General features: G+C 44.1%; 37 non-coding genes across 37 annotated transcripts; 19 read left to right on the forward strand and 18 right to left on the reverse strand.

Annotated features, from left to right (window-relative positions):
- Window positions 1-5,115: 5,115 nt before the first annotated feature.
- On the reverse strand, window positions 5,116-5,198 carry trnal-cag (transfer RNA leucine (anticodon CAG)). The gene has a single exon. It is a non-coding gene; the product is annotated as a tRNA-Leu (tRNA).
- Window positions 5,199-5,293: 95 nt separating this feature from the next.
- On the forward strand, window positions 5,294-5,367 carry trnam-cau (transfer RNA methionine (anticodon CAU)). The gene has a single exon. It is a non-coding gene; the product is annotated as a tRNA-Met (tRNA).
- A 795-nt stretch (window positions 5,368-6,162) lies between these two features.
- On the reverse strand, window positions 6,163-6,245 carry trnal-cag (transfer RNA leucine (anticodon CAG)). Its single transcript has one exon. It is a non-coding gene; the product is annotated as a tRNA-Leu (tRNA).
- Window positions 6,246-6,340: 95 nt separating this feature from the next.
- Window positions 6,341-6,414, forward strand: trnam-cau (transfer RNA methionine (anticodon CAU)). Its single transcript has one exon. It is a non-coding gene; the product is annotated as a tRNA-Met (tRNA).
- A 973-nt stretch (window positions 6,415-7,387) lies between these two features.
- On the forward strand, window positions 7,388-7,461 carry trnam-cau (transfer RNA methionine (anticodon CAU)). The gene has a single exon. It is a non-coding gene; the product is annotated as a tRNA-Met (tRNA).
- A 796-nt stretch (window positions 7,462-8,257) lies between these two features.
- Window positions 8,258-8,340, reverse strand: trnal-cag (transfer RNA leucine (anticodon CAG)). Its single transcript has one exon. It is a non-coding gene; the product is annotated as a tRNA-Leu (tRNA).
- A 95-nt stretch (window positions 8,341-8,435) lies between these two features.
- trnam-cau (transfer RNA methionine (anticodon CAU)) lies at window positions 8,436-8,509 on the forward strand. The gene has a single exon. It is a non-coding gene; the product is annotated as a tRNA-Met (tRNA).
- Window positions 8,510-9,304: 795 nt separating this feature from the next.
- trnal-cag (transfer RNA leucine (anticodon CAG)) lies at window positions 9,305-9,387 on the reverse strand. The gene has a single exon. It is a non-coding gene; the product is annotated as a tRNA-Leu (tRNA).
- A 95-nt stretch (window positions 9,388-9,482) lies between these two features.
- trnam-cau (transfer RNA methionine (anticodon CAU)) lies at window positions 9,483-9,556 on the forward strand. The gene has a single exon. It is a non-coding gene; the product is annotated as a tRNA-Met (tRNA).
- A 981-nt stretch (window positions 9,557-10,537) lies between these two features.
- Window positions 10,538-10,611, forward strand: trnam-cau (transfer RNA methionine (anticodon CAU)). Its single transcript has one exon. It is a non-coding gene; the product is annotated as a tRNA-Met (tRNA).
- A 796-nt stretch (window positions 10,612-11,407) lies between these two features.
- Window positions 11,408-11,490, reverse strand: trnal-cag (transfer RNA leucine (anticodon CAG)). Its single transcript has one exon. It is a non-coding gene; the product is annotated as a tRNA-Leu (tRNA).
- A 95-nt stretch (window positions 11,491-11,585) lies between these two features.
- Window positions 11,586-11,659, forward strand: trnam-cau (transfer RNA methionine (anticodon CAU)). Its single transcript has one exon. It is a non-coding gene; the product is annotated as a tRNA-Met (tRNA).
- An 803-nt stretch (window positions 11,660-12,462) lies between these two features.
- trnal-cag (transfer RNA leucine (anticodon CAG)) lies at window positions 12,463-12,545 on the reverse strand. The gene has a single exon. It is a non-coding gene; the product is annotated as a tRNA-Leu (tRNA).
- Window positions 12,546-12,640: 95 nt separating this feature from the next.
- Window positions 12,641-12,714, forward strand: trnam-cau (transfer RNA methionine (anticodon CAU)). Its single transcript has one exon. It is a non-coding gene; the product is annotated as a tRNA-Met (tRNA).
- A 795-nt stretch (window positions 12,715-13,509) lies between these two features.
- Window positions 13,510-13,592, reverse strand: trnal-cag (transfer RNA leucine (anticodon CAG)). The gene has a single exon. It is a non-coding gene; the product is annotated as a tRNA-Leu (tRNA).
- A 95-nt stretch (window positions 13,593-13,687) lies between these two features.
- Window positions 13,688-13,761, forward strand: trnam-cau (transfer RNA methionine (anticodon CAU)). Its single transcript has one exon. It is a non-coding gene; the product is annotated as a tRNA-Met (tRNA).
- An 803-nt stretch (window positions 13,762-14,564) lies between these two features.
- trnal-cag (transfer RNA leucine (anticodon CAG)) lies at window positions 14,565-14,647 on the reverse strand. Its single transcript has one exon. It is a non-coding gene; the product is annotated as a tRNA-Leu (tRNA).
- Window positions 14,648-14,742: 95 nt separating this feature from the next.
- trnam-cau (transfer RNA methionine (anticodon CAU)) lies at window positions 14,743-14,816 on the forward strand. The gene has a single exon. It is a non-coding gene; the product is annotated as a tRNA-Met (tRNA).
- A 795-nt stretch (window positions 14,817-15,611) lies between these two features.
- Window positions 15,612-15,694, reverse strand: trnal-cag (transfer RNA leucine (anticodon CAG)). Its single transcript has one exon. It is a non-coding gene; the product is annotated as a tRNA-Leu (tRNA).
- Window positions 15,695-15,789: 95 nt separating this feature from the next.
- Window positions 15,790-15,863, forward strand: trnam-cau (transfer RNA methionine (anticodon CAU)). Its single transcript has one exon. It is a non-coding gene; the product is annotated as a tRNA-Met (tRNA).
- An 802-nt stretch (window positions 15,864-16,665) lies between these two features.
- trnal-cag (transfer RNA leucine (anticodon CAG)) lies at window positions 16,666-16,748 on the reverse strand. The gene has a single exon. It is a non-coding gene; the product is annotated as a tRNA-Leu (tRNA).
- Window positions 16,749-16,843: 95 nt separating this feature from the next.
- On the forward strand, window positions 16,844-16,917 carry trnam-cau (transfer RNA methionine (anticodon CAU)). Its single transcript has one exon. It is a non-coding gene; the product is annotated as a tRNA-Met (tRNA).
- Window positions 16,918-17,712: 795 nt separating this feature from the next.
- Window positions 17,713-17,795, reverse strand: trnal-cag (transfer RNA leucine (anticodon CAG)). Its single transcript has one exon. It is a non-coding gene; the product is annotated as a tRNA-Leu (tRNA).
- A 965-nt stretch (window positions 17,796-18,760) lies between these two features.
- trnal-cag (transfer RNA leucine (anticodon CAG)) lies at window positions 18,761-18,843 on the reverse strand. Its single transcript has one exon. It is a non-coding gene; the product is annotated as a tRNA-Leu (tRNA).
- Window positions 18,844-18,938: 95 nt separating this feature from the next.
- On the forward strand, window positions 18,939-19,012 carry trnam-cau (transfer RNA methionine (anticodon CAU)). Its single transcript has one exon. It is a non-coding gene; the product is annotated as a tRNA-Met (tRNA).
- A 796-nt stretch (window positions 19,013-19,808) lies between these two features.
- Window positions 19,809-19,891, reverse strand: trnal-cag (transfer RNA leucine (anticodon CAG)). Its single transcript has one exon. It is a non-coding gene; the product is annotated as a tRNA-Leu (tRNA).
- A 95-nt stretch (window positions 19,892-19,986) lies between these two features.
- On the forward strand, window positions 19,987-20,060 carry trnam-cau (transfer RNA methionine (anticodon CAU)). Its single transcript has one exon. It is a non-coding gene; the product is annotated as a tRNA-Met (tRNA).
- Window positions 20,061-20,855: 795 nt separating this feature from the next.
- Window positions 20,856-20,938, reverse strand: trnal-cag (transfer RNA leucine (anticodon CAG)). The gene has a single exon. It is a non-coding gene; the product is annotated as a tRNA-Leu (tRNA).
- A 95-nt stretch (window positions 20,939-21,033) lies between these two features.
- On the forward strand, window positions 21,034-21,107 carry trnam-cau (transfer RNA methionine (anticodon CAU)). The gene has a single exon. It is a non-coding gene; the product is annotated as a tRNA-Met (tRNA).
- Window positions 21,108-21,910: 803 nt separating this feature from the next.
- trnal-cag (transfer RNA leucine (anticodon CAG)) lies at window positions 21,911-21,993 on the reverse strand. Its single transcript has one exon. It is a non-coding gene; the product is annotated as a tRNA-Leu (tRNA).
- Window positions 21,994-22,088: 95 nt separating this feature from the next.
- Window positions 22,089-22,162, forward strand: trnam-cau (transfer RNA methionine (anticodon CAU)). The gene has a single exon. It is a non-coding gene; the product is annotated as a tRNA-Met (tRNA).
- Window positions 22,163-22,958: 796 nt separating this feature from the next.
- trnal-cag (transfer RNA leucine (anticodon CAG)) lies at window positions 22,959-23,041 on the reverse strand. Its single transcript has one exon. It is a non-coding gene; the product is annotated as a tRNA-Leu (tRNA).
- A 95-nt stretch (window positions 23,042-23,136) lies between these two features.
- On the forward strand, window positions 23,137-23,210 carry trnam-cau (transfer RNA methionine (anticodon CAU)). The gene has a single exon. It is a non-coding gene; the product is annotated as a tRNA-Met (tRNA).
- A 795-nt stretch (window positions 23,211-24,005) lies between these two features.
- trnal-cag (transfer RNA leucine (anticodon CAG)) lies at window positions 24,006-24,088 on the reverse strand. Its single transcript has one exon. It is a non-coding gene; the product is annotated as a tRNA-Leu (tRNA).
- A 95-nt stretch (window positions 24,089-24,183) lies between these two features.
- trnam-cau (transfer RNA methionine (anticodon CAU)) lies at window positions 24,184-24,257 on the forward strand. Its single transcript has one exon. It is a non-coding gene; the product is annotated as a tRNA-Met (tRNA).
- Window positions 24,258-25,060: 803 nt separating this feature from the next.
- Window positions 25,061-25,143, reverse strand: trnal-uag (transfer RNA leucine (anticodon UAG)). The gene has a single exon. It is a non-coding gene; the product is annotated as a tRNA-Leu (tRNA).
- A 95-nt stretch (window positions 25,144-25,238) lies between these two features.
- trnam-cau (transfer RNA methionine (anticodon CAU)) lies at window positions 25,239-25,312 on the forward strand. The gene has a single exon. It is a non-coding gene; the product is annotated as a tRNA-Met (tRNA).
- Window positions 25,313-25,897: the final 585 nt, after the last annotated feature.

Here is a 25,897-nt window from a genome sequence, read left to right on the forward strand (position 1 = left end):
ATCCCGGTTGCCCTAGTCAGGCCGAAGAGATTAAAAGCAAAGCCTAAGAAAAGCAAAAGTTTCATTAAATGTGCAACCAAACGGTAGGCAGTGCAAAGTTGCCGGCAGAGAGGAAATACGGTCTCTTTGCTTTGTGGCAACGCTGCAGCACTTGCAAAGACGAAAGGTATCGCTCCAGGCCGTTTTCTTTGAGAGTGATGGACACCTTCTCGACACGTCGTGGAGGGGAATTAGCTCAAATGGTAGAGCGCTCGCTTAGCATAAGATGGGGTCCAATCTTTGCGCCCCGCACGCAAGCGAAAAGGACGCAGAAAACGCGAAAAAACGCAGATTTTTTTCCTGCAACAATATTCGGGCTATATTCCTGTACGTTATTGAAGAGTTTTAGTTACATGTGAAACAAGTCACCCTCCGCGGGCTGGGCTCGAACCCGTGTTCTGCGCGACTAGTGCGTGATCAACTGCGCATGCGCCTTCATTTGGTTGTCTATGTGACATATCATTATATTGATTGATATTAATTGTGTATATCATTAAAAAAAGAGCATATTACATGTTTATGGTTTAATAAAACTAATACAAATGTTTATTCAAATATGTGTTTTTTGTGTGTGGGATTGATTGATGTGATTTATCTGATTTATTTTAGGACACTTCAAATGTTTTATACACACAAATGCATACAAATATCGAAATGTAATTTTTTTTATTAAAATGAATGCACACAAATATTAAAATAAGTACACACACACATAAATATATGGACACAATATATGTTATATATAATGTATATTCTATGAAAGAGTGGGTGGGCCCATGTACAGTTTGCACATTCCAGGGCAATTAACCCTCTGAGACCTAAAGGTATTTTTACAAAAAAATTTCCGTCTGGTGTCATTTACTAAAAAAGCTTGTAAAATATCAACCCTTTGGTGCACAGACAATTGACACACCTCTATTTTTTCAGGACAAATTGAACTTTCAGCATATTTGTGTTACATTGATGTCACCTGAATGTAAAATAAGTTAGGGGACCATAAAGACAAATGAAAAAATAAATCGGAAATGAAATCACTCAAATATTTATTGAAATCACACACAAATAAATAAAAGCTAAGCAATTTTCCTCTGGAAAATAGTTTGTTCATGTCTTTGGAGTACTGGAGCACAGGAATAAACATTATAACTTGTACAGAACAAAAACTATTGACATTTTTCCAAAAGAAGTCCAGGCGTTTGGGGCCTCATGAAATTCACTGGTGCCAAAACAGTTCCTATCAGCAATCACACAGAGGGCCACATCACAGGTTTTGCATTTCTATTTTATTTATTCTTTTATTTATTATGTTCTTTTTATTCTTTTATAATACATTTATACTACTATGATAATTTTTTACAGTAAATAAATAAATGGCACTTCAGCTGGGTCTATCCTGGTAATCTAGTTCCTCATCTGTCAAAAAGCTCTGTTCTCCTGAAAATCCTTCATCCTGCAATGCACCAAAATAGACCAGCGCTTTATTTACGTCCATTTCGCTGTGTTTCTCTGTGAATCGCGCGTCTCCGTGCGTCTCTCTATCTCTCTACACTATATATCAGCGCTTGGTTCATGCGTAATGACGCACACCAATGTTTACAACGGATCAGCCTGTAATTGGTCAAAAACCATCACGTGAAAACATCACGTGATATCCAGAATGGCCGCTAGCATCGAGCTAGCGGCAAAAATGACGGATTATTTATGAATTATGGACTTCAAGAGTATCAAAGTTGGACATAAATCATTGGATTTATTGCTGAAATCCTCTGAAAGGAAGCACAAGTTCCAGGCTGGATAGAAAACCTTCTGTAAAGGCTAGAAAGACCCGAAAGACACCCCCGTGATGGCTAGCTCGTTAGCTTTCTGCTGGAAAAAACGGTAAGAAAATCGATAAATCTGTCATCGAGTTATGTAAACATTTATCGGAGGTGACGTGTGGCGTCGTCGACGATGCCGTCGGGCTGTGAGAGTTAAAAGCAGCACAATGAATAAGAGTGAAATGAACAGTATTTATTTACTAAAACTATAAAGACATTAATGAACAACAATAAACAACTAACAATGTAGAAATAGAATAGAACATTCTGTAATATAAATAAAACAAACAAGACATTACAGAAAGATAGAGAGAAAATGAACATAACTGTATTTACACATAGATATTTATTTACAGGTATTTACAAATGATCTTTTTTCTGTGTTGGAAGATTATTTTTATTATGGAGGTGGCTGTTCAGGTTTTTTCTGCTGGCGCTGTTCTACCAGCCACTCCTCTAAAGATTTGCCACCAGAGACACTGGGGCAAAACGTGGCATTGCCGAAGCGGCTATGGCCGAACTCCTTGGTTTTGGGCTTGCCACACTTAGAGCATTTGTTAAAAGCCACTTCACGGACATATTTCCTTTTTTGCGCTCCACTGGCCTCCTCTTCTGCCCTGCGTCGTCTGTTCCTCTGAGTGAAGCGGGAGACAGACACTGGGGCAGTGGGAGCAGGAGCCTCTCGCACGTCAGGAAACACTGACGAAAGGAGAGGAGCAGCTGAAGCGCCACCTGCACCAGCTGCCAGCAGTGTGGGCGCAGTGTTCAATAAAATGAACTGGGGCAGTGGCACAGGAACTGGGGGAGGAGTAGGAGCTGCTGGGATAATTGGCCGCACAATTGTAGCACTGGCAGGTCGTCTGCCCGGCCGTAGCTTAGGAGCCTGTCCCGCTCTGTTAGGAGGAAGGACAAACTCGTGCCGGGCCCCTGATGTGGAGGGAGCCTCATCCAGGTTTTCCCGTGGAGCAGGCAGCTGTGAGCTGGCCACAGCTATGCGGTCTTCTGCAGCAAGGCCCTGGGTAAGGACAGTCACTTCCTGGGTGTTCTCCCTTCGATTAAACCTGCAATCAAAAAATGTATTCATAATAAATAACTGCTATCCCTTTCTTTCAAATGTCAATGTAAAACCATGCTTACCACTGAGTGAGAGTCCTCTGATTCAGCACAAACAGCTGAAGTGACGTGGCCTCCATCAGAGTTTGGCAGTTCAGCACCAGGTCTCGGATGTGGTGGTAATCCGCGAGCACCTTAGTCCAACGAGGAAGACGGACTCCATCCTTCTTAGTTGGGGACTTGTGCAGTGCACACAGTTTGATGCACATGGCCTCAACTAAGCGACTGGTGCTGGGCCACTGAGCCGGCCCCCCAGGATGACCAATCAGGCACCTCTTCACACTGTCCACACCCGGTGTCACTCCTGTGTTTTTCGGAGCCTTGAAGCGTCCGTGGGTCAGTTTGGGCTGGTGTCTGGGCTGATAGTGGATCTTCCTCTTGTCCCCATCAGGAAGAGCAGTCCACAGACGGATGACCTCTGTGACCTGCTGCTCGTCCAGGTAGAGTGCCTGACGGAGGGACACCAGGTACTCAGCCAGATCCTGCACCTTATCCCAGCCTGCAACGCCATCGGGTCCAAGAACAGGAGCCTGCAGGTTATTACAATAACAATACACAGCATGTTAAATGTCAGAGTGCAAAAGCAAATAGAAACTAATAATGAGAAGCTTACTTACAGGAGCCTGGTCTGCAACACTGGACCCAGTTGATGTTGCAGGAGCAGAGGCAGCACTTGGTTGGACAGAAGGGTGTGGAGGAGACTGCAGAGGAGGCTGGGCAGGGTGCTGCAGTCCTGTGGGTGGCTGTAGTGAGGATGGTCCTGGTGCAGAGGGACAGGGGTTGAAGGCCTGGGGGCTGCTGCTGTGGACTGGGACAGGCTCAATGGGGTCATAGAGGACTGGCACTGTGAGGTCCTCAGGTTCCTCCTCAACAAAGCCTTCGTCCTGCACCACCTCATCAGTCATCTGCTCCACCAGCCGATCCTCCTCTTCTGGGTTATCCATAACAGTCAGGGATTTCCCAGACTGACTGTACAGATACTCCATACCCAGCAGCTCCCCTGCAAAAGAACACACATACAAAGCACATCACATTATACAAAGTATATCAAATTATTATAGCTGTAGTGGCTATTTGTCCGTAACAAACTGAAACAAAAAAACAATCAAACTTTTCAAAGTTTGATCGTTTGTAGGCTTGACACAGTTTAACAGATCAATAAATGAAAATAATAAACAAGAAGATAATAAGCATAAATGCAAAATAAAGCAAATTCACTTTAGCAAAAGAAAGCAAAGAAATAAGTCTATAAAGGGTCAAATTAAGCCTAAATTAAACAAAGCACAAATAACTCCACCAATAGTTGAATTATTTGAAATACAATATAAAAAATGTACACGCAAACACTCATACACCTGTATAATGTATAATCTTTTGTTTGAGTTACCATGAATAATTCTTACCTGTGTAAGCCCCTGGAGGCTGGTAGCGGTCATCCAGGGACACCTTCAGCAATTTGCGGCTGAGCCGGTCCATTGCCTCCCTCTCAATGCTACTGTAGATCCTCAGGTCAGTCTTTCCCCTCACTGCTTCATCCATCCGGTCCTGGTTCCAGCGCATCAGGCCTTCCAGGAGATAGGCCTGGAAATGCGCATCACTGGCACTGGTCCCTACAGGTCAAATGAAGTCAAATATATGTTACCTATGTATTCAGTAAACCCATGACCTTCAATTCCAAGAAATTTCCAAGAATCCTTGCCATGAAGTTCTACTGCATCCCCAAAACTTCAGTCCACCACATCCCAGTTAGACTCCCAAAATCACATTGCATACTCCCCCTAAAAAGAAAAGAAAAAAAGAAAAAAAGACATGAATAGCCTTTCATAAACAAGTTCTTCTTCCGGTAAACATCGGAACGTGGCATTCCTCGAAGTTCTGTTGGATCCCATTCTATAAACATGTCCAATTTCGTGAAATGTCTTGACTTGAAATTCCAAGAAAACTGCACGAAAACGCCACCGAATCCCATACATTGCACCAAAAGTGTTACTTTAAAGTCCATATTATGCAGGTCAGTGCAACTGCATTGTTTGGTTAACTCTAGCATGAACAGAAATGCAGTGCTTTGTCAACATTAATGCACTTCGGGGTGAACTTGCCAGAGGGTTCAAGACTCTAGCTTGAGCCCGCAGCCAAAGGTTAGGTTTGTCAGAAGTGGGATTCGAACCCACGCCTCCAGGGGAGACTGCGACCTGAACGCAGCGCCTTAGATCGCTCGGCCATCCTGACGTGAGGGCTAAGGGTGAGCAGTACTTTTGGATCTGCACCGAATGGCAGATGATCTGGAAGCTAGTGGTTCTCCGCTCACCCGAGCGACAGCACATGCCTCGTTGGCGCAGTTATGTAGCGCGTCAGTCTCATAATCTGAAGGTCGTGAGTTCGAGCCTCACACGGGGCAGGCTGGTGCTTTTTGATACATGGGAGCATGTAAATGAAAGAGCTGCTTTCTGTATCATTCCTTTTGTGCGTTTTTCCAGTCCTTCATATGCAATGTCATAGAAATCAAGTGTTCTTGTGGGACTAATGTTGAACAAATGCAGCAATAGTATTACTCTCATATTTATGTAATATGCGTCAGTGTTGTTGCAGTATGTTTTTTTAAGGCTAATGTAATTCTATCATTCCAATGACAAGTCTTGTCAATGCTAAAGCAATGTTTTGCATGGCATTCCTTGAATCTTAGGCCATGACTCTGCACCACATGCCCCCAAAACCCATGACCTTCAATTCCAAGAAATTTCCAAGAATCCTTGCCATGAAGTTCTACTGCATCCCCAAAACTTCAGTCCACCACATCCCAGTTAGACTCCCAAAATCACATTGCATACTCCCCCTAAAAAGAAAAGAAAAAAAGACATGAATAGCCTTTCATAAACAAGTTCTTCTTCCGGTAAACATCAGAACGTGGCATTCCTCGAAGTTCTGTTGGATCCCATTCTATAAACATGTCCAATTTCGTGAAATGTCTTGACTTGAAATTCCAAGAAAACTGCACGAAAACGCCACCGAATCCCATACATTGCACCAAAAGGGTTACTTTAAAGTCCATATTATGCAGGTCAGTGCAACTGCATTGTTTGGTTAACTCTAGCATGAACTGAAATGCAGTGCTTTGTCAACATTAATGCACTTCGGGGTGAACTTGCCAGAGGGTTCAAGACTCTAGCTTGAGCCCGCAGCCAAAGGTTAGGTTTGTCAGAAGTGGGATTCGAACCCACGCCTCCAGGGGAGACTGCGACCTGAACGCAGCGCCTTAGACCGCTCGGCCATTCTGACGTGAGGGCAAAGGGTGAGCAGTACTTTTGGAGCTGCACCGAATGGCAGATGATCTGGAAGCTAGTGGTTCTCCGCTCACCCGAGCCATAGCACATGCCTCGTTGGCGCAGTTAGGCAGCGCGTCAGTCTCATAATCTGAAGGTCGTGAGTTCGAGCCTCACACGGGGCAGGCTGGTGCTTTTTGATACATGGGAGCATGTAAATGAAAGAGCTGCTTTCTGTATCATTCCTTTTGTGCGTTTTTCCAGTCCTTCATATGCAATGTCATAGAAATCAAGTGTTCTTGTGGGACTAATGTTGAACAAATGCAGCAATAGTATTACTCTCATATTTATGTAATATGCGTCAGTGTTGTTGCAGTATGTTTTTTTAAGGCTAATGTAATTCTATCATTCCAATGACAAGTCTTGTCAATGCTAAAGCAATGTTTTGCATGGCATTCCTTGAATCTTAGGCCATGACTCTGCACCACATGCCCCCAAAACCCATGACCTTCAATTCCAAGAAATTTCCAAGAATCCTTGCCATGAAGTTCTACTGCATCCCCAAAACTTCAGTCCACCACATCCCAGTTAGACTCCCAAAATCACATTGCATACTCCCCCTAAAAAGAAAAGAAAAAAAGACATGAATAGCCTTTCATAAACAAGTTCTTCTTCCGGTAAACATCAGAACGTGGCATTCCTCGAAGTTCTGTTGGATCCCATTCTATAAACATGTCCAATTTCGTGAAATGTCTTGACTTGAAATTCCAAGAAAACTGCACAAAAACGCCACCGAATCCCATACATTGCACCAAAAGTGTTACTTTAAAGTCCATATTATGCAGGTCAGTGCAACTGCATTGTTTGGTTAACTCTAGCATGAACTGAAATGCAGTGCTTTGTCAACATTAATGCACTTCGGGGTGAACTTGCCAGAGGGTTCAAGACTCTAGCTTGAGCCCGCAGCCAAAGGTTAGGTTTGTCAGAAGTGGGATTCGAACCCACGCCTCCAGGGGAGACTGCGACCTGAACTCTGCGCCTTAGACCGCTCGGCCATCCTGACGTGAGGGCAAAGGGTGAGCAGTACTTTTGGAGCTGCACCGAATGGCAGATGATCTGGAAGCTAGTGGTTCTCCGCTCACCCGAGCCATAGCACATGCCTCGTTGGCGCAGTTAGGCAGCGCGTCAGTCTCATAATCTGAAGGTTGTGAGTTCGAGCCTCACACGGGGCAGGCTGTTGCTTTTTGATACATGGGAGCATGTAAATGAAAGAGCTGCTTTCTGTATCATTCCTTTTGTGCGTTTTTCCAGTCCTTCATATGCAATGTCATAGAAATCAAGTGTTCTTGTGGGACTAATGTTGAACAAATGCAGCAATAGTATTACTCTCATATTTATGTAATATGCGTCAGTGTTGTTGCAGTATTGTTTTTTTAAGGCTAATGTAATTCTATCATTCCAATGACAAGTCTTGTCAATGCTAAAGCAATGTTTTGCATGGCATTCCTTGAATCTTAGGCCATGACTCTGCACCACATGCCCCCAAAACCCATGACCTTCAATTCCAAGAAATTTCCAAGAATCCTTGCCATGAAGTTCTACTGCATCCCCAAAACTTCAGTCCACCACATCCCAGTTAGACTCCCAAAATCACATTGCATACTCCCCCTAAAAAGAAAAGAAAAAAAGACATGAATAGCCTTTCATAAACAAGTTCTTCTTCCGGTAAACATCAGAACGTGGCATTCCTCGAAGTTCTGTTGGATCCCATTCTATAAACATGTCCAATTTCGTGAAATGTCTTGACTTGAAATTCCAAGAAAACTGCACGAAAACGCCACCGAATCCCATACATTGCACCAAAAGTGTTACTTTAAAGTCCATATTATGCAGGTCAGTGCAACTGCATTGTTTGGTTAACTCTAGCATGAACTGAAATGCAGTGCTTTGTCAACATTAATGCACTTCGGGGTGAACTTGCCAGAGGGTTCAAGACTCTAGCTTGAGCCCGCAGCCAAAGGTTAGGTTTGTCAGAAGTGGGATTCGAACCCACGCCTCCAGGGGAGACTGCGACCTGAACGCAGCGCCTTAGACCGCTCGGCCATCCTGACGTGAGGGCAAAGGGTGAGCAGTACTTTTGGAGCTGCACCGAATGGCAGATGATCTGGAAGCTAGTGGTTCTCCGCTCACCCGAGCCATAGCACATGCCTCGTTGGCGCAGTTAGGCAGCGCGTCAGTCTCATAATCTGAAGGTCGTGAGTTCGAGCCTCACACGGGGCAGGCTGTTGCTTTTTGATACAATGGAGCATGTAAATGAAAGAGCTGCTTTCTGTATCATTCCTTTTGTGCGTTTTTCCAGTCCTTCATATGCAATGTCATAGAAATCAAGTGTTCTTGTGGGACTAATGTTGAACAAATGCAGCAATAGTATTACTCTCATATTTATGTAATATGCGTCAGTGTTGTTGCAGTATGTTTTTTTAAGGCTAATGTAATTCTATCATTCCAATGACAAGTCTTGTCAATGCTAAAGCAATGTTTTGCATGGCATTCCTTGAATCTTAGGCCATGACTCTGCACCACATGCCCCCAAAACCCATGACCTTCAATTCCAAGAAATTTCCAAGAATCCTTGCCATGAAGTTCTACTGCATCCCCAAAACTTCAGTCCACCACATCCCAGTTAGACTCCCAAAATCACATTGCATACTCCCCCTAAAAAGAAAAGAAAAAAAGACATGAATAGCCTTTCATAAACAAGTTCTTCTTCCGGTAAACATCAGAACGTGGCATTCCTCGAAGTTCTGTTGGATCCCATTCTATAAACATGTCCAATTTCGTGAAATGTCTTGACTTGAAATTCCAAGAAAACTGCACGAAAACGCCACCGAATCCCATACATTGCACCAAAAGTGTTACTTTAAAGTCCATATTATGCAGGTCAGTGCAACTGCATTGTTTGGTTAACTCTAGCATGAACTGAAATGCAGTGCTTTGTCAACATTAATGCACTTCGGGGTGAACTTGCCAGAGGGTTCAAGACTCTAGCTTGAGCCCGCAGCCAAAGGTTAGGTTTGTCAGAAGTGGGATTCGAACCCACGCCTCCAGGGGAGACTGCGACCTGAACGCAGCGCCTTAGACCGCTCGGCCATTCTGACGTGAAGGCAAAGGGTGAGCAGTACTTTTGGAGCTGCACCGAATGGCAGATGATCTGGAAGCTAGTGGTTCTCCGCTCACCCGAGCCATAGCACATGCCTCGTTGGCGCAGTTAGGCAGCGCGTCAGTCTCATAATCTGAAGGTCGTGAGTTCGAGCCTCACACGGGGCAGGCTGGTGCTTTTTGATACATGGGAGCATGTAAATGAAAGAGCTGCTTTCTGTATCATTCCTTTTGTGCGTTTTTCCAGTCCTTCATATGCAATGTCATAGAAATCAAGTGTTCTTGTGGGACTAATGTTGAACAAATGCAGCAATAGTATTACTCTCATATTTATGTAATATGCGTCAGTGTTGTTGCAGTATGTTTTTTTAAGGCTAATGTAATTCTATCATTCCAATGACAAGTCTTGTCAATGCTAAAGCAATGTTTTGCATGGCATTCCTTGAATCTTAGGCCATGACTCTGCACCACATGCCCCCAAAACCCATGACCTTCAATTCCAAGAAATTTCCAAGAATCCTTGCCATGAAGTTCTACTGCATCCCCAAAACTTCAGTCCACCACATCCCAGTAAGACTCCCAAAATCACATTGCATACTCCCCCTAAAAAGAAAAGAAAAAAAGAAAAAAAGACATGAATAGCCTTTCATAAACAAGTTCTTCTTCCGGTAAACATCAGAACGTGGCATTCCTCGAAGTTCTGTTGGATCCCATTCTATAAACATGTCCAATTTCGTGAAATGTCTTGACTTGAAATTCCAAGAAAACTGCACGAAAACGCCACCGAATCCCATACATTGCACCAAAAGTGTTACTTTAAAGTCCATATTATGCAGGTCAGTGCAACTGCATTGTTTGGTTAACTCTAGCATGAACTGAAATGCAGTGCTTTGTCAACATTAATGCACTTCGGGGTGAACTTGCCAGAGGGTTCAAGACTCTAGCTTGAGCCCGCAGCCAAAGGTTAGGTTTGTCAGAAGTGGGATTCGAACCCACGCCTCCAGGGGAGACTGCGACCTGAACGGAGCGCCTTAGACTGCTCGGCCATCCTGACGTGAGGGCAAAGGGTGAGCAGTACTTTTGGAGCTGCACCGAATTGCAGATGATCTGGAAGCTAGTGGTTCTCCGCTCACCCGAGCCATAGCACATGCCTCGTTGGCGCAGTTAGGCAGCGCGTCAGTCTCATAATCTGAAGGTCGTGAGTTCGAGTCTCACACGCGGCAGGCTGGTGCTTTTTGATACATGGGAGCATGTAAATGAAAGAGCTGCTTTCTGTATCATTCCTTTTGTGCGTTTTTCCAGTCCTTCATATGCAATGTCATAGAAATCAAGTGTTCTTGTGGGACTAATGTTGAACAAATGCAGCAATAGTATTACTCTCATATTTATGTAATATGCGTCAGTGTTGTTGCAGTATTGTTTTTTTAAGGCTAATGTAATTCTATCATTCCAATGACAAGTCTTGTCAATGCTAAAGCAATGTTTTGCATGGCATTCCTTGAATCTTAGGCCATGACTCTGCACCACATGCCCCCAAAACCCATGACCTTCAATTCCAAGAAATTTCCAAGAATCCTTGCCATGAAGTTCTACTGCATCCCCAAAACTTCAGTCCACCACATCCCAGTTAGACTCCCAAAATCACATTGCATACTCCCCCTAAAAAGAAAAGAAAAAAAGACATGAATAGCCTTTCATAAACAAGTTCTTCTTCCGGTAAACATCAGAACGTGGCATTCCTCGAAGTTCTGTTGGATCCCATTCTATAAACATGTCCAATTTCGTGAAATGTCTTGACTTGAAATTCCAAGAAAACTGCACGAAAACGCCACCGAATCCCATACATTGCACCAAAAGTGTTACTTTAAAGTCCATATTATGCAGGTCAGTGCAACTGCATTGTTTGGTTAACTCTAGCATGAACTGAAATGCAGTGCTTTGTCAACATTAATGCACTTCGGGGTGAACTTGCCAGAGGGTTCAAGACTCTAGCTTGAGCCCGCAGCCAAAGGTTAGGTTTGTCAGAAGTGGGATTCGAACCCACGCCTCCAGGGGAGACTGCGACCTGAACGCAGCGCCTTAGACCGCTTGGCCATCCTGACGTGAGGGCTAAGGGTGAGCAGTACTTTTGGAGCTGCACCGAATGGCAGATGATCTGGAAGCTAGTGGTTCTCCGCTCACCCGAGCCATAGCACATGCCTCGTTGGCGCAGTTATGCAGCGCGTCAGTCTCATAATCTGAAGGTCGTGAGTTCGAGCCTCACACGGGGCAGGCTGGTGTTTTTTGATACATGGGAGCATGTAAATGAAAGAGCTGCTTTCTGTATCATTCCTTTTGTGCGTTTTTCCAGTCCTTCATATGCAATGTCATAGAAATCAAGTGTTCTTGTGGGACTAATGTTGAACAAATGCAGCAATAGTATTACTCTCATATTTATGTAATATGCGTCAGTGTTGTTGCAGTATGTTTTTTTAAGGCTAATGTAATTCTATCATTCCAATGACAAGTCTTGTCAATGCTAAAGCAATGTTTTGCATGGTATTCCTTGAATCTTAGGCCATGACTCTGCACCACATGCCCCCAAAACCCATGACCTTCAATTCCAAGAAATTTCCAAGAATCCTTGCCATGAAGTTCTACTGCATCCCCAAAACTTCAGTCCACCACATCCCAGTTAGACTCCCAAAATCACATTGCATACTCCCCCTAAAAAGAAAAGAAAAAAAGAAAAAAAGACATGAATAGCCTTTCATAAACAAGTTCTTCTTCCGGTAAACATCAGAACGTGGCATTCCTCGAAGTTCTGTTGGATCCCATTCTATAAACATGTCCAATTTCGTGAAATGTCTTGACTTGAAATTCCAAGAAAACTGCACGAAAACGCCACCGAATCCCATACATTGCACCAAAAGTGTTACTTTAAAGTCCATATTATGCAGGTCAGTGCAACTGCATTGTTTGGTTAACTCTAGCATGAACAGAAATGCAGTGCTTTGTCAACATTAATGCACTTCGGGGTGAACTTGCCAGAGGGTTCAAGACTCTAGCTTGAGCCCGCAGCCAAAGGTTAGGTTTGTCAGAAGTGGGATTCGAACCCACGCCTCCAGGGGAGACTGCGACCTGAACGCAGCGCCTTAGACCGCTCGGCCATCCTGACGTGAGGGCTAAGGGTGAGCAGTACTTTTGGAGCTGCACCGAATGGCAGATGATCTGGAAGCTAGTGGTTCTCCGCTCACCCGAGCCACAGCACATGCCTCGTTGGCGCAGTTATGTAGCGCGTCAGTCTCATAATCTGAAGGTCGTGAGTTCGAGCCTCACATGGGGCAGGCTGGTGCTTTTTGATACATGGGAGCATGTAAATGAAAGAGCTGCTTTCTGTATCATTCCTTTTGTGCGTTTTTCCAGTCCTTCATATGCAATGTCATAGAAATCAAGTGTTCTTGTGGGACTAATGTTGAACAAATGCAGCAATAGTATTACTCTCATATTTATGTAATATGCGTCAGTGTTGTTGCAGTATGTTTTTTTAAGGCTAATGTAATTCTATCATTCCAATGACAAGTCTTGTCAATGCTAAAGCAATGTTTTGCATGGCATTCCTTGAATCTTAGGCCATGACTCTGCACCACATGCCCCCAAAACCCATGACCTTCAATTCCAAGAAATTTCCAAGAATCCTTGCCATGAAGTTCTACTGCATCCCCAAAACTTCAGTCCACCACATCCCAGTTAGACTCCCAAAATCACATTGCATACTCCCCCTAAAAAGAAAAGAAAAAAAGACATGAATAGCCTTTCATAAACAAGTTCTTCTTCCGGTAAACATCAGAACGTGGCATTCCTCGAAGTTCTGTTGGATCCCATTCTATAAACATGTCCAATTTCGTGAAATGTCTTGACTTGAAATTCCAAGAAAACTGCACGAAAACGCCACCGAATCCCATACATTGCACCAAAAGTGTTACTTTAAAGTCCATATTATGCAGGTCAGTGCAACTGCATTGTTTGGTTAACTCTAGCATGAACTGAAATGCAGTGCTTTGTCAACATTAATGCACTTCGGGGTGAACTTGCCAGAGGGTTCAAGACTCTAGCTTGAGCCCGCAGCCAAAGGTTAGGTTTGTCAGAAGTGGGATTCGAACCCACGCCTCCAGGGGAGACTGCGACCTGAACGCAGCGCCTTAGACCGCTCGGCCATTCTGACGTGAGGGCAAAGGGTGAGCAGTACTTTTGGAGCTGCACCGAATGGCAGATGATCTGGAAGCTAGTGGTTCTCCGCTCACCCGAGCCATAGCACATGCCTCGTTGGCGCAGTTATGCAGCGCGTCAGTCTCATAATCTGAAGGTCGTGAGTTCGAGCCTCACACGGGGCAGGCTGGTGTTTTTTGATACATGGGAGCATGTAAATGAAAGAGCTGCTTTCTGTATCATTCCTTTTGTGCGTTTTTCCAGTCCTTCATATGCAATGTCATAGAAATCAAGTGTTCTTGTGGGACTAATGTTGAACAAATGCAGCAATAGTATTACTCTCATATTTATGTAATATGCGTCAGTGTTGTTGCAGTATGTTTTTTTAAGGCTAATGTAATTCTATCATTCCAATGACAAGTCTTGTCAATGCTAAAGCAATGTTTTGCATGGTATTCCTTGAATCTTAGGCCATGACTCTGCACCACATGCCCCCAAAACCCATGACCTTCAATTCCAAGAAATTTCCAAGAATCCTTGCCATGAAGTTCTACTGCATCCCCAAAACTTCAGTCCACCACATCCCAGTTAGACTCCCAAAATCACATTGCATACTCCCCCTAAAAAGAAAAGAAAAAAAGAAAAAAAGACATGAATAGCCTTTCATAAACAAGTTCTTCTTCCGGTAAACATCAGAACGTGGCATTCCTCGAAGTTCTGTTGGATCCCATTCTATAAACATGTCCAATTTCGTGAAATGTCTTGACTTGAAATTCCAAGAAAACTGCACGAAAACGCCACCGAATCCCATACATTGCACCAAAAGTGTTACTTTAAAGTCCATATTATGCAGGTCAGTGCAACTGCATTGTTTGGTTAACTCTAGCATGAACAGAAATGCAGTGCTTTGTCAACATTAATGCACTTCGGGGTGAACTTGCCAGAGGGTTCAAGACTCTAGCTTGAGCCCGCAGCCAAAGGTTAGGTTTGTCAGAAGTGGGATTCGAACCCACGCCTCCAGGGGAGACTGCGACCTGAACGCAGCGCCTTAGACCGCTCGGCCATCCTGACGTGAGGGCTAAGGGTGAGCAGTACTTTTGGAGCTGCACCGAATGGCAGATGATCTGGAAGCTAGTGGTTCTCCGCTTACCCGAGCCACAGCACATGCCTCGTTGGCGCAGTTATGTAGCGCGTCAGTCTCATAATCTGAAGGTCGTGAGTTCGAGCCTCACATGGGGCAGGCTGGTGCTTTTTGATACATGGGAGCATGTAAATGAAAGAGCTGCTTTCTGTATCATTCCTTTTGTGCGTTTTTCCAGTCCTTCATATGCAATGTCATAGAAATCAAGTGTTCTTGTGGGACTAATGTTGAACAAATGCAGCAATAGTATTACTCTCATATTTATGTAATATGCGTCAGTGTTGTTGCAGTATGTTTTTTTAAGGCTAATGTAATTCTATCATTCCAATGACAAGTCTTGTCAATGCTAAAGCAATGTTTTGCATGGCATTCCTTGAATCTTAGGCCATGACTCTGCACCACATGCCCCCAAAACCCATGACCTTCAATTCCAAGAAATTTCCAAGAATCCTTGCCATGAAGTTCTACTGCATCCCCAAAACTTCAGTCCACCACATCCCAGTTAGACTCCCAAAATCACATTGCATACTCCCCCTAAAAAGAAAAGAAAAAAAGACATGAATAGCCTTTCATAAACAAGTTCTTCTTCCGGTAAACATCAGAACGTGGCATTCCTCGAAGTTCTGTTGGATCCCATTCTATAAACATGTCCAATTTCGTGAAATGTCTTGACTTGAAATTCCAAGAAAACTGCACGAAAACGCCACCGAATCCCATACATTGCACCAAAAGTGTTACTTTAAAGTCCATATTATGCAGGTCAGTGCAACTGCATTGTTTGGTTAACTCTAGCATGAACTGAAATGCAGTGCTTTGTCAACATTAATGCACTTCGGGGTGAACTTGCCAGAGGGTTCAAGACTCTAGCTTGAGCCCGCAGCCAAAGGTTAGGTTTGTCAGAAGTGGGATTCGAACCCACGCCTCCAGGGGAGACTGCGACCTGAACGCAGCGCCTTAGACCGCTCGGCCATTCTGACGTGAGGGCAAAGGGTGAGCAGTACTTTTGGAGCTGCACCGAATGGCAGATGATCTGGAAGCTAGTGGTTCTCCGCTCACCCGAGCCATAGCACATGCCTCGTTGGCGCAGTTAGGCAGCGCGTCAGTCTCATAATCTGAAGGTCGTGAGTTCGAGCCTCACACGGGGCAGGCTGGTGCTTTTTGATACATGGGAGCATGTAAATGAAAGAGCTGCTTTCTGTATCATTCCTTTTGTGCGTTTTCCAGTCCTTCATATGCAATGTCATAGAAATCAAGTGTTCTTGTGGGACTAATGTTGAACAAATGCAGCAATAGTATTACTCTCATATTTATGTAATATGCGTCAGTGTTGTTGCAGTATGTTTTTTTAAGGCTAATGTAATTCTATCATTCCAATGACAAGTCTTGTCAATGCTAAAGCAATGTTTTGCATGGCATTCCTTGAATCTTAGGCCATGACTCTGCACCACATGCCCCCAAAACCCATGACCTTTAATTCCAAGAAATTTCCAAGAATCCTTGCCATGAAGTTCTACTGCATCCCCAAAACTTCAGTCCACCACATCCCAGTTAGACTCCCAAAATCACATTGCATACTCCCCCTAAAAAGAAAAGAAAAAAAGAAAAAAAGACATGAATAGCCTTTCATAAACAAGTTCTTCTTCCGGTAAACATCAGAACGTGGCATTCCTCGAAGTTCTGTTGGATCCCATTCTATAAACATGTCCAATTTCGTGAAATGTCTTGACTTGAAATTCCAAGAAAACTGCACGAAAACGCCACCGAATCCCATACATTGCACCAAAAGTGTTACTTTAAAGTCCATATTATGCAGGTCAGTGCAACTGCATTGTTTGGTTAACTCTAGCATGAACTGAAATGCAGTGCTTTGTCAACATTAATGCACTTCGGGGTGAACTTGCCAGAGGGTTCAAGACTCTAGCTTGAGCCCGCAGCCAAAGGTTAGGTTTGTCAGAAGTGGGATTCGAACCCACGCCTCCAGGGGAGACTGCGACCTGAACGGAGCGCCTTAGACCGCTCGGCCATCCTGACGTGAGGGCAAAGGGTGAGCAGTACTTTTGGAGCTGCACCGAATTGCAGATGATCTGGAAGCTAGTGGTTCTCCGCTCACCCGAGCCATAGCACATGCCTCGTTGGCGCAGTTAGGCAGCGCGTCAGTCTCATAATCTGAAGGTCGTGAGTTCGAGCCTCACACGCGGCAGGCTGGTGCTTTTTGATACATGGGAGCATGTAAATGAAAGAGCTGCTTTCTGTATCATTCCTTTTGTGCGTTTTTCCAGTCCTTCATATGCAATGTCATAGAAATCAAGTGTTCTTGTGGGACTAATGTTGAACAAATGCAGCAATAGTATTACTCTCATATTTATGTAATATGCTTCAGTGTTGTTGCAGTATGTTTTTTTAAGGCTAATGTAATTCTATCATTCCAATGACAAGTCTTGTCAATGCTAAAGCAATGTTTTGCATGGCATTCCTTGAATCTTAGGCCATGACTCTGCACCACATGCCCCCAAAACCCATGACCTTCAATTCCAAGAAATTTCCAAGAATCCTTGCCATGAAGTTCTACTACATCCCCAAAACTTCAGTCCACCACATCCCAGTTAGACTCCCAAAATCACATTGCATACTCCCCCTAAAAAGAAAAGAAAAAAAGACATGAATAGCCTTTCATAAACAAGTTCTTCTTCCGGTAAACATCAGAACGTGGCATTCCTCGAAGTTCTGTTGGATCCCATTCTATAAACATGTCCAATTTCGTGAAATGTCTTGACTTGAAATTCCAAGAAAACTGCACAAAAACGCCACCGAATCCCATACATTGCACCAAAAGTGTTACTTTAAAGTCCATATTATGCAGGTCAGTGCAACTGCATTGTTTGGTTAACTCTAGCATGAACTGAAATGCAGTGCTTTGTCAACATTAATGCACTTCGGGGTGAACTTGCCAGAGGGTTCAAGACTCTAGCTTGAGCCCGCAGCCAAAGGTTAGGTTTGTCAGAAGTGGGATTCGAACCCACGCCTCCAGGGGAGACTGCGACCTGAACGCAGCGCCTTAGACCGCTCGGCCATCCTGACGTGAGGGCAAAGGGTGAGCAGTACTTTTGGAGCTGCACCGAATGGCAGATGATCTGGAAGCTAGTGGTTCTCCGCTCACCCGAGCCATAGCACATGCCTCGTTGGCGCAGTTAGGCAGCGCGTCAGTCTCATAATCTGAAGGTTGTGAGTTCGAGCCTCAAACGGGGCAGGCTGTTGCTTTTTGATACATGGGAGCATGTAAATGAAAGAGCTGCTTTCTGTATCATTCCTTTTGTGCGTTTTTCCAGTCCTTCATATGCAATGTCATAGAAATCAAGTGTTCTTGTGGGACTAATGTTGAACAAATGCAGCAATAGTATTACTCTCATATTTATGTAATATGCGTCAGTGTTGTTGCAGTATTGTTTTTTTAAGGCTAATGTAATTCTATCATTCCAATGACAAGTCTTGTCAATGCTAAAGCAATGTTTTGCATGGCATTCCTTGAATCTTAGGCCATGACTCTGCACCACATGCCCCCAAAACCCATGACCTTCAATTCCAAGAAATTTCCAAGAATCCTTGCCATGAAGTTCTACTGCATCCCCAAAACTTCAGTCCACCACATCCCAGTTAGACTCCCAAAATCACATTGCATACTCCCCCTAAAAAGAAAAGAAAAAAAGACATGAATAGCCTTTCATAAACAAGTTCTTCTTCCGGTAAACATCAGAACGTGGCATTCCTCGAAGTTCTGTTGGATCCCATTCTATAAACATGTCCAATTTCGTGAAATGTCTTGACTTGAAATTCCAAGAAAACTGCACGAAAACGCCACCGAATCCCATACATTGCACCAAAAGTGTTACTTTAAAGTCCATATTATGCAGGTCAGTGCAACTGCATTGTTTGGTTAACTCTAGCATGAACTGAAATGCAGTGCTTTGTCAACATTAATGCACTTCGGGGTGAACTTGCCAGAGGGTTCAAGACTCTAGCTTGAGCCCGCAGCCAAAGGTTAGGTTTGTCAGAAGTGGGATTCGAACCCACGCCTCCAGGGGAGACTGCGACCTGAACGCAGCGCCTTAGACCGCTCGGCCATCCTGACCTGAGGGCTAAGGGTGAGCAGTACTTTTGGAGCTGCACCGAATGGCAGATGATCTGGAAGCTAGTGGTTCTCCGCTCACCCGAGCCATAGCACATGCCTCGTTGGCGCAGTTAGGCAGCGCGTCAGTCTCATAATCTGAAGGTTGTGAGTTCGAGCCTCACACGGGGCAGGCTGTTGCTTTTTGATACATGGGAGCATGTAAATGAAAGAGCTGCTTTCTGTATCATTCCTTTTGTGCGTTTTTCCAGTCCTTCATATGCAATGTCATAGAAATCAAGTGTTCTTGTGGGACTAATGTTGAACAAATGCAGCAATAGTATTACTCTCATATTTATGTAATATGCGTCAGTGTTGTTGCAGTATTGTTTTTTTAAGGCTAATGTAATTCTATCATTCCAATGACAAGTCTTGTCAATGCTAAAGCAATGTTTTGCATGGCATTCCTTGAATCTTAGGCCATGACTCTGCACCACATGCCCCCAAAACCCATGACCTTCAATTCCAAGAAATTTCCAAGAATCCTTGCCATGAAGTTCTACTGCATCCCCAAAACTTCAGTCCACCACATCCCAGTTAGACTCCCAAAATCACATTGCATACTCCCCCTAAAAAGAAAAGAAAAAAAGACATGAATAGCCTTTCATAAACAAGTTCTTCTTCCGGTAAACATCAGAACGTGGCATTCCTCGAAGTTCTGTTGGATCCCATTCTATAAACATGTCCAATTTCGTGAAATGTCTTGACTTGAAATTCCAAGAAAACTGCACGAAAACGCCACCGAATCCCATACATTGCACCAAAAGTGTTACTTTAAAGTCCATATTATGCAGGTCAGTGCAACTGCATTGTTTGGTTAACTCTAGCATGAACAGAAATGCAGTGCTTTGTCAACATTAATGCACTTCGGGGTGAACTTGCCAGAGGGTTCAAGACTCTAGCTTGAGCCCGCAGCCAAAGGTTAGGTTTGTCAGAAGTGGGATTCGAACCCACGCCTCCAGGGGAGACTGCGACCTGAACGCAGCGCCTTAGACCGCTCGGCCATCCTGACGTGAGGGCTAAGGGTGAGCAGTACTTTTGGAGCTGCACCGAATGGCAGATGATCTGGAAGCTAGTGGTTCTCCGCTCACCCGAGCCACAGCACATGCCTCGTTGGCGCAGTTATGTAGCGCGTCAGTCTCATAATCTGAAGGTCGTGAGTTCGAGCCTCACACGGGGCAGGCTGGTGCTTTTTGATACATGGGAGCATGTAAATGAAAGAGCTGCTTTCTGTATCATTCCTTTTGTGCGTTTTTCCAGTCCTTCATATGCAATGTCATAGAAATCAAGTGTTCTTGTGGGACTAATGTTGAACAAATGCAGCAATAGTATTACTCTCATATTTATGTAATATGCGTCAGTGTTGTTGCAGTATGTTTTTTTAAGGCTAATGTAATTCTATCATTCCAATGACAAGTCTTTTCAATGCTAAAGCAATGTTTTGCATGGCATTCCTTGAATCTTAGGCCATGACTCTGCACCACATGCCCCCAAAACCCATGACCTTCAATTCCAAGAAATTTCCAAGAATCCTTGCCATGAAGTTCTACTGCATCCCCAAAACTTCAGTCCACCACATCCCAGTTAGACTCCCAAAATCACATTGCATACTCCCCCTAAAAAGAAAAGAAAAAAAGACATGAATAGCCTTTCATAAACAAGTTCTTCTTCCGGTAAACATCAGAACGTGGCATTCCTCGAAGTTCTGTTGGATCCCATTCTATAAACATGTCCAATTTCGTGAAATGTCTTGACTTGAAATTCCAAGAAAACTGCACGAAAACGCCACCGAATCCCATACATTGCACCAAAAGTGTTACTTTAAAGTCCATATTATGCAGGTCAGTGCAACTGCATTGTTTGGTTAACTCTAGCATGAACTGAAATGCAGTGCTTTGTCAACATTAATGCACTTCGGGGTGAACTTGCCAGAGGGTTCAAGACTCTAGCTTGAGCCCGCAGCCAAAGGTTAGGTTTGTCAGAAGTGGGATTCGAACCCACGCCTCCAGGGGAGACTGCGACCTGAACGCAGCGCCTTAGACCGCTCGGCCATTCTGACGTGAGGGCAAAGGGTGAGCAGTACTTTTGGAGCTGCACCGAATGGCAGATGATCTGGAAGCTAGTGGTTCTCCGCTCACCCGAGCCATAGCACATGCCTCGTTGGCGCAGTTAGGCAGCGCGTCAGTCTCATAATCTGAAGGTTGTGAGTTCGAGCCTCACACGGGGCAGGCTGGTGCTTTTTGATACATGGGAGCATGTAAATGAAAGAGCTGCTTTCTGTATCATTCCTTTTGTGCGTTTTTCCAGTCCTTCATATGCAATGTCATAGAAATCAAGTGTTCTTGTGGGACTAATGTTGAACAAATGCAGCAATAGTATTACTCTCATATTTATGTAATATGCGTCAGTGTTGTTGCAGTATGTTTTTTTAAGGCTAATGTAATTCTATCATTCCAATGACAAGTCTTGTCAATGCTAAAGCAATGTTTTGCATGGCATTCCTTGAATCTTAGGCCATGACTCTGCACCACATGCCCCCAAAACCCATGACCTTCAATTCCAAGAAATTTCCAAGAATCCTTGCCATGAAGTTCTACTGCATCCCCAAAACTTCAGTCCACCACATCCCAGTTAGACTCCCAAAATCACATTGCATACTCCCCCTAAAAAGAAAAGAAAAAAAGAAAAAAAGACATGAATAGCCTTTCATAAACAAGTTCTTCTTCCGGTAAACATCAGAACATGGCATTCCTCGAAGTTCTGTTGGATCCCATTCTATAAACATGTCCAATTTCGTGAAATGTCTTGACTTGAAATTCCAAGAAAACTGCACGAAAACGCCACCGAATCCCATACATTGCACCAAAAGTGTTACTTTAAAGTCCATATTATGCAGGTCAGTGCAACTGCATTGTTTGGTTAACTCTAGCATGAACTGAAATGCAGTGCTTTGTCAACATTAATGCACTTCGGGGTGAACTTGCCAGAGGGTTCAAGACTCTAGCTTGAGCCCGCAGCCAAAGGTTAGGTTTGTCAGAAGTGGGATTCGAACCCACGCCTCCAGGGGAGACTGCGACCTGAACGCAGCGCCTTAGACCGCTCGGCCATTCTGACGTGAGGGCAAAGGGTGAGCAGTACTTTTGGAGCTGCACCGAATGGCAGATGATCTGGAAGCTAGTGGTTCTCCGCTCACCCGAGCCATAGCACATGCCTCGTTGGCGCAGTTAGGCAGCGCGTCAGTCTCATAATCTGAAGGTTGTGAGTTCGAGCCTCACACGGGGCAGGCTGGTGCTTTTTGATACATGGGAGCATGTAAATGAAAGAGCTGCTTTCTGTATCATTCCTTTTGTGCGTTTTTCCAGTCCTTCATATGCAATGTCATAGAAATCAAGTGTTCTTGTGGGACTAATGTTGAACAAATGCAGCAATAGTATTACTCTCATATTTATGTAATATGCGTCAGTGTTGTTGCAGTATTGTTTTTTTAAGGCTAATGTAATTCTATCATTCCAATGACAAGTCTTGTCAATGCTAAAGCAATGTTTTGCATGGCATTCCTTGAATCTTAGGCCATGACTCTGCACCACATGCCCCCAAAACCCATGACCTTCAATTCCAAGAAATTTCCAAGAATCCTTGCCATGAAGTTCTACTGCATCCCCAAAACTTCAGTCCACCACATCCCAGTTAGACTCCCAAAATCACATTGCATACTCCCCCTAAAAAGAAAAGAAAAAAAGACATGAATAGCCTTTCATAAACAAGTTCTTCTTCCGGTAAACATCAGAACGTGGCATTCCTCGAAGTTCTGTTGGATCCCATTCTATAAACATGTCCAATTTCGTGAAATGTCTTGACTTGAAATTCCAAGAAAACTGCACGAAAACGCCACCGAATCCCATACATTGCACCAAAAGTGTTACTTTAAAGTCCATATTATGCAGGTCAGTGCAACTGCATTGTTTGGTTAACTCTAGCATGAACAGAAATGCAGTGCTTTGTCAACATTAATGCACTTCGGGGTGAACTTGCCAGAGGGTTCAAGACTCTAGCTTGAGCCCGCAGCCAAAGGTTAGGTTTGTCAGAAGTGGGATTCGAACCCACGCCTCCAGGGGAGACTGCGACCTGAACGCAGCGCCTTAGACCGCTCGGCCATCCTGACGTGAGGGCTAAGGGTGAGCAGTACTTTTGGAGCTGCACCGAATGGCAGATGATCTGGAAGCTAGTGGTTCTCCGCTCACCCGAGCCACAGCACATGCCTCGTTGGCGCAGTTATGTAGCGCGTCAGTCTCATAATCTGAAGGTCGTGAGTTCGAGCCTCACACGGGGCAGGCTGGTGCTTTTTGATACATGGGAGCATGTAAATGAAAGAGCTGCTTTCTGTATCATTCCTTTTGTGCGTTTTTCCAGTCCTTCATATGCAATGTCATAGAAATCAAGTGTTCTTGTGGGACTAATGTTGAACAAATGCAGCAATAGTATTACTCTCATATTTATGTAATATGCGTCAGTGTTGTTGCAGTATGTTTTTTTAAGGCTAATGTAATTCTATCATTCCAATGACAAGTCTTTTCAATGCTAAAGCAATGTTTTGCATGGCATTCCTTGAATCTTAGGCCATGACTCTGCACCACATGCCCCCAAAACCCATGACCTTCAATTCCAAGAAATTTCCAAGAATCCTTGCCATGAAGTTCTACTGCATCCCCAAAACTTCAGTCCACCACATCCCAGTTAGACTCCCAAAATCACATTGCATACTCCCCCTAAAAAGAAAAGAAAAAAAGACATGAATAGCCTTTCATAAACAAGTTCTTCTTCCGGTAAACATCAGAACGTGGCATTCCTCGAAGTTCTGTTGGATCCCATTCTATAAACATGTCCAATTTCGTGAAATGTCTTGACTTGAAATTCCAAGAAAACTGCACGAAAACGCCACCGAATCCCATACATTGCACCAAAAGTGTTACTTTAAAGTCCATATTATGCAGGTCAGTGCAACTGCATTGTTTGGTTAACTCTAGCATGAACTGAAATGCAGTGCTTTGTCAACATTAATGCACTTCGGGGTGAACTTGCCAGAGGGTTCAAGACTCTAGCTTGAGCCCGCAGCCAAAGGTTAGGTTTGTCAGAAGTGGGATTCGAACCCACGCCTCCAGGGGAGACTGCGACCTGAACGCAGCGCCTTAGACCGCTCGGCCATTCTGACGTGAGGGCAAAGGGTGAGCAGTACTTTTGGAGCTGCACCGAATGGCAGATGATCTGGAAGCTAGTGGTTCTCCGCTCACCCGAGCCATAGCACATGCCTCGTTGGCGCAGTTAGGCAGCGCGTCAGTCTCATAATCTGAAGGTTGTGAGTTCGAGCCTCACACGGGGCAGGCTGGTGCTTTTTGATACATGGGAGCATGTAAATGAAAGAGCTGCTTTCTGTATCATTCCTTTTGTGCGTTTTTCCAGTCCTTCATATGCAATGTCATAGAAATCAAGTGTTCTTGTGGGACTAATGTTGAACAAATGCAGCAATAGTATTACTCTCATATTTATGTAATATGCGTCAGTGTTGTTGCAGTATGTTTTTTTAAGGCTAATGTAATTCTATCATTCCAATGACAAGTCTTGTCAATGCTAAAGCAATGTTTTGCATGGCATTCCTTGAATCTTAGGCCATGACTCTGCACCACATGCCCCCAAAACCCATGACCTTCAATTCCAAGAAATTTCCAAAAATCCTTGCCATGAAGTTCTACTGCATCCCCAAAACTTCAGTCCACCACATCCCAGTTAGACTCCCAAAATCACATTGCATACTCCCCCTAAAAAGAAAAGAAAAAAAGAAAAAAAGACATGAATAGCCTTTCATAAACAAGTTCTTCTTCCGGTAAACATCAGAACATGGCATTCCTCGAAGTTCTGTTGGATCCCATTCTATAAACATGTCCAATTTCGTGAAATGTCTTGACTTGAAATTCCAAGAAAACTGCACGAAAACGCCACCGAATCCCATACATTGCACCAAAAGTGTTACTTTAAAGTCCATATTATGCAGGTCAGTGCAACTGCATTGTTTGGTTAACTCTAGCATGAACTGAAATGCAGTGCTTTGTCAACATTAATGCACTTCGGGGTGAACTTGCCAGAGGGTTCAAGACTCTAGCTTGAGCCCGCAGCCAAAGGTTAGGTTTGTCAGAAGTGGGATTCGAACCCACGCCTCCAGGGGAGACTGCGACCTAAACGCAGCGCCTTAGACCGCTCGGCCATCCTGACGTGAGGGCTAAGGGTGAGCAGTACTTTTGGAGCTGCACCGAATGGCAGATGATCTGGAAGCTAGTGGTTCTCCGCTCACCCGAGCCACAGCACATGCCTCGTTGGCGCAGTTAGGCAGCGCGTCAGTCTCATAATCTGAAGGTCGTGAGTTCGAGCCTCACACGGGGCAGGCTGGTGCTTTTTGATACATGGGAGCATGTAAATGAAAGAGCTGCTTTCTGTATCATTCCTTTTGTGCGTTTTTCCAGTCCTTCATATGCAATGTCATAGAAATCAAGTGTTCTTGTGGGACTAATGTTGAACAAATGCAGCAATAGTATTACTCTCATATTTATGTAATATGCGTCAGTGTTGTTGCAGTATGTTTTTTTAAGGCTAATGTAATTCTATCATTCCAATGACAAGTCTTGTCAATGCTAAAGCAATGTTTTGCATGGCATTCCTTGAATCTTAGGCCATGACTCTGTACCACATGCCCCCAAAACCCATGACCTTCAATTCCAAGAAATTTCCAAGAATCCTTGCCATGAAGTTCTACTGCATCCCCAAAACTTCAGTCCACCACATCCCAGTTAGACTCCCAAAATCACATTGCATACTCCCCCTAAAAAGAAAAGAAAAAAAGAAAAAAAGACATGAATAGCCTTTCATAAACAAGTTCTTCTTCCGGTAAACATCGGAACGTGGCATTCCTCGAAGTTCTGTTGGATCCCATTCTATAAACATGTCCAATTTCGTGAAATGTCTTGACTTG

Source organism: Pimephales promelas, chromosome 24, assembly GCF_988280905.1.
Source record: "Pimephales promelas chromosome 24, fPimPro1.hap1.1, whole genome shotgun sequence".
NCBI classification, from domain to species: Eukaryota; Metazoa; Chordata; class Actinopteri; order Cypriniformes; family Leuciscidae; genus Pimephales; species Pimephales promelas.